Source organism: Pan paniscus, chromosome 22, assembly GCF_029289425.2.
Source record: "Pan paniscus chromosome 22, NHGRI_mPanPan1-v2.0_pri, whole genome shotgun sequence".
Classification (NCBI taxonomy): Eukaryota; Metazoa; Chordata; class Mammalia; order Primates; family Hominidae; genus Pan; species Pan paniscus.
Genome location: NC_073271.2, coordinates 2668880 through 2674356, shown reverse-complemented (window position 1 = coordinate 2674356; position 5477 = coordinate 2668880). Strand labels below are relative to the sequence as shown.

General features: G+C 40.6%; 1 pseudogene; it reads right to left on the bottom strand.

The window, feature by feature from the left end:
* Positions 1–283: 283 nt before the first annotated feature.
* Positions 284–4134, bottom strand: LOC117978896 (C-terminal-binding protein 2-like; annotated as a pseudogene).
* Positions 4135–5477: the final 1343 nt, after the last annotated feature.

Genomic DNA, 5477 nt, shown 5'->3' with positions numbered 1-5477 from the left:
GGAGTTCTCAGCTACTTTTTAAAAATATCCTCTTTATTATTTTTCTCCTATACTGTTTTTCTAAGACTCCTTTTATAAATACAGTGGTCCACTTGGTGGTGTGCTGTAAGTCCCAATTTTCATTTTTTCTCTATTCAGTTTAAAAAATTTGTTTTCATGAATCAGTATTTATAAGTGCAATGTTGTCAACTGTCTAATTTTTTCTGCTTTATTAAATCTGCTCTTCTGACTGCTGATTAAATTTTTAATACAGTTACTGTGTTCTTCAGAGTCACAATTTTTCTTGGTTTTTAAAAATCTTTTTATTGATATCTCGTTTTCTTCATGCATCACTTCTAATATTCTTTTGTTGTCTATGTTCTGTTTTTGTTCATTAAGAACTTTTTTCTAATTACATTTTAATGTAATTAGAATGTCCACCTTTACAATACACAAATACAGTAACGGTAACTCGCACTAAAACAAAGCATACTTCTGATAGCCGTTATTTTTCTCTTTGGGACAAATTTAAAGTTTTTCTTTTGTCACAAAAACAGGAATGTACTTATACAAAGGCTCAAAATAGGCCATCTTTTTAAACAAAAAGGCAATGATTCACAAAAGACTATGAATAGAACATGTAACTAATTGATACAAATCTAATAGGATTTGTTAAAATCAGCCACATCCAATACATCTGAAGTGTTCTTGTATAAAATATCACGTGAAGAAAAGAAGACTTTATCAATATCTTAAAAAGTGGGTTTGTTCATAGTCTGACAAGTTACCATTAAAAGTGTTTCCTGTGACATAAGGAAATGCAATATTATTTTTCTTGAACCCTTTCAGCGCAAGACTTTCCACTCAATAAAATCGCAGAGGATCTGAAACTGAGAAAATATACTTGATTACTAACAGCTTGTGAAACTTAATACTTTTTTTTTTTTTGCATCATCAGCGGCTTTTACTGAACTTACAACCAACTTGCCCCTCAATATGCAGCTCAGATGTGAGAGACGCGTCTCTGTACAGGAGCCGGTACTGTCTTCAATCCTTTGCATGCAGGTGTTTACCACAGGCAAGCAGTTTACTCCACATTTTCTAGTAATGTAATCTTCCTATTAGCAAAAAGCAGTAACCAGTCCCTGTAGACTGAAGGGACTCAAGTCACAGGATGCAGATTTCCTCTTCATGGTTTTTATTTTGATATTTGAACTGCTGATGCAACATATAAGCAGGGTGTTCAGGACCTGCTGTGCCTAAGGGACTGATAAAGGGAAAAGTTCTATTTATTCTTTGTGATTTGACGCACAGATGAAAAACTTAACACACAATAATAGAAGTTGATCGTTAATAAATCACACCCTAGTCTTTCAGAGCTTCCGTAAGCAGACGACATTGTCAGTTTTCTAGCTCTTGTTTTAACACTGCAACAACAATGATGCATATGTCCGGAATCAGCTAAAAAGGCCGTCAGATTCTTTTTCTCTTAGATTATCTATTTTTCACTGTTCCCAAGTATATCTGAATAATTACCTTCCAGCATTCTCTGCTATTGCTCGTTGGGATGCTCTCGATTGTCCCCATGTTTTGTGGGCTGTTGGGAGAGGGCCCTTGGGAAGGATGTACCACTGTTGGGAGGTTGTCAGTCACTGGGATGTCTCCAGGGATGATGCCTTCCCTGGCTGCAGAAGTCCTCCTGGAGCCACGCCCACCATGCCTGGCAGATATCTGTAGGTAGCACCACTGAGCTCAGGATGAATTTCTTGCTGGTCTATTACGGACCAAAGCGCTGATGTGACAAAGAATTCCTTGTTCACACAGTTTCTTAAGCTTCCCGGGATGCGACTTATGATGGCTTGGCGGATCTCAGTGGCAACTGCCTCGCTCATCTCCAGTGACACCTGCTGGCTGTAGCAGGCAGTGAGAGGAGTGCAGATGAGATTCCAGGCATCTTTAAACAGACCCTGAGCAAAACTAAAGTGTTCCGACTCATTCACGTCGAGGGCTGCCCCTCGTATTCTGCCCTCCTTGAGGGTGTGTGCTCAGGCTTTCTCGTCCACCAGGCCACCACGGGCTGCGTTCACAAGGAATGCTCCCTGCCTCATCTGCTTTATGATAAAGTCATGGATAAGGTGGTAGTGTTGTTCGTTGAGACTGCAGTGCAAGGAGACGCAGTCGTTCTGATACAGCAAATCCTGCTGGGTGTAGACCCTATGCACACCCAGGGACCGCTCGATCCCATTCTGCAAAGGCCTTGGCTCGAACTGCAACCTCCTGCTGCGTGCGACCGAAGCCGATGAGGCCCAATATCTCCCCACGAATGCGGGCCTTTACTGAGGCCACCTCGCCAATCTGCTCCACGCTCTGAACTCGCGTGCCTTCCCTCAGTGCCTGGTACAGCGACCTGTTCCCCCAGTACAGATTGAGGATGTGGCCGGTGGTGGAGTCGGCTGTCTCTTCCACGGCTGCGGACGGGATGCTGCACACAGCAATTTCGAGCTCGTCAGCAGCCTTGATGGCCACGTTGTCGTAGCCACTGCCCACCTGCACGATCACTCTCAGGGCCGTGAAATTTTCCAGGTCCTCCCTGGTGAGGGAGAAGGTGTGGTACATCATGGCGCCCACGACTTCGTTTAGAACTTTCTCGTGGATCTCCTGCATGGACTGAGCCTCACAGAAGGCTAGGTGGCCAGGTCCTTCAGGATGGGCATGTCCACAGTGCAGTCCCGTCCATCCAGCAGAGCCACCACGAGGCGGGGTTCAGGGTGACTTTCATGATCTGGGGGCGAATTCCTCACAAATTCTGTCCAATCGCTGTCTCTTGACTCAGCGCTTATCCACAAGGGCCATTCTTTAGGGAACTTTGCAACTCTCAGATCAAAAGGCAAAGCAGTCCTCTAAGAACTTAGGGGAACTCGCAGGAGTCTGCGTGCATGACGCCACTATGAACCCTATATAAATTTGTTCACAAACTCTATAGTTCACACGATGGGCTGTCCGTCTTTTTAAGGGAATACAGCTTCTTTGGTTCAAAACCATTTAAGGTGATGAAACCCGTTTGTTTGCAACTCCGCCACAATCGCGCAGCCACCAACGAATCTCACCACGACCCCAGGCCGAAGCCGCCTCCATTCCCAGGGATCGCGGACTCCGGGCGCTCTAGACCTGGGGTCGTGGTGAGATTCTCCCTTGGATGCCCCTGTTCTACAGTAAAGGAAATATCTTTGGAATGTAAAAAGAGAGAAAATAATAGGCATCACCCCAATAGGCAAGAATGAACAAATAACAAAGATGAGAGGTGCAAAGGCCAAGGAGGACACTTTAAAAATGTGGTGTTGGAAGTTCTGCTTCAATGAAATTGGTTCTGGAAAATCCTAGATTTACTTCTTTTGCTGCCACAGATGGACATTTCCTACCCTATGCTTATTATGCTCCTAAATCTTCTAAGGCTCCTCCTGTCCCTCCACTAACATTCCAGGGCATTCACAGTGACAGCCAAAGTTCTCCTCTTCTTTCTGTTATTCCCTTGAAGGCTTTGTGGTCTGAGTGCTTTTCCATTGTTTTGGGGGATCTGGGGAAATCTGCACATTTTGCGAGAATTCTATATTAAGTTATTTTGTAAAAATCTGTGCCTCATGTCATAAGTTTGTGAGAGTAAAAGTGCAGGCATTGGGGTTTGGTTCACATATTTCAGAAACACCAAGGACAAACGTTTCTGCTTCATAATTTTCAGTCCTATGATTTCAAATGTGATCCTGCAAAAAAATCGGAAAAACTTTTATCAGAGCCCAAAACACCTCAGCACATATGATATAGTGAAGCTTCTATTTCACTTTATTCTTTTTTTTCATCTCTGGTAATGTAGGTCAAAAAGTTTTCTTTTCCTTGATAGAAATTAACTTAAAAACGTGAACTCTCTATTCCAAGCACCTCACCTGTGGAATAGTTTATTGTATCTACTCACCTCAAAGAATTTTTAAAGACCTTAATGCCATAGAAAAACTTAGAAATCTGCCAAGAATAGAATAAATTCTTAATTGTTACATTATTTCTTATTGAGTTATTTTATTATTTAATCTTATATAAAGCTTAGTGGGACTGTGATCTGCACGTTTTCACTTTTTGATTTTTATGTATCCCAAATTAGCCTATAATTTTAGCTTCAGGGATTTCAGAATAGCATGCTTGAATTTATGTGTTATATAAAAAGTGAATTACTTAGTATGCACCTCACATTAATAAAATTTCAGTTTGTGTGTTTAAGTTTACTGCATAGAAAAACTTATCATTAGTGTTTCTATTTACTTTCCTCAACATTATCTGAATGATAGTATAATTTATTTCTCATTGCTTATTATATAGTAGTGTTTCATTGCATATTTTTCAATATTCATGTTGTTCCCATATTTAAAAATGTAAAGCTTTTCTTTACTTAAAAAAAAATAAATTATAGGCCAGTGCGGTGGCTCACGCTTGTAATCCCAGTACTTTAAGAGGCTGAGGTGGGTGGGTCACAATGTCAGGGGTTCAAGACCAGCCTGGCCAACATGGTGAAACCCCGTCTCCACTAAAACCACAAAAAGAATGAGCAGGGCATGGGGGTGGGTGCCTATAATCCCAGCTACTCGGGAGGCTGGGGCAGAGAATTGCTTGAGCCTGGTAGGTGGAGGATGCAGTGAGCCGAGGTCTCGCCACTACACTCCAGCCTGAGTAACAGAGCGAGACTCTGTTCTCTAATATCATTGAAATCTTCATTAAAATTTTCTTCTAAATGTTCTTTATAGAAGATTATAATGCATTTGTTGTGAAATTTTGTTACTCTAACCATATGCTAATAATTCAAAATCTGTTCTTTATGGGTGTCCAGTTATGGTTGAATATTTCAGTTATCTAGAAAGAGTGTTCTTCAGTTGCATGATTTGTTTATTCAGTATTTCACAGGTTAATGTTTATCCAATTTTGTTTTGTAATATTTTATATTCCTGTATTTTCCTGTTAGGATAGGCTGTCTTACATCATTTAATTGTGTTTTTAGTTTCTGCTTATATGTTATAATTTTTTATGACTATATTTAACTGTGTACACTTTAAAAGAGTGTAGAAAAAAAGTCAAATATGAATCAACCATATGTGTATTGCCAACATAATTCTCTGTTCGTTTGACTGTATAAACATTACTCATGCTTTATTTATGACTTCTGTATTTATTTAATTAGTTGGTGGTCAATTATTTTTTTAATCCTCTCTGGGTGAGTAGTTGTGGAAATTGCCCTAATTTCCACATCTATGTATTAATGAATCTATATTACGTTTGCGTGAGGAAAACACCTCTGTGATGCGAGGGTAATTTTTTTTTTTTTTTTTTTTTGACCACAGAAGTTTTTATTGCCCTCCTGCTCCGCAAAGGGACCTTGCTTCTGCTGGCTTAGCACCTCAAGGCGTCTGTGATGTTGGTCTCAGACACCATTTTGCCGTCCACTATCCTGTGGGTGTTGG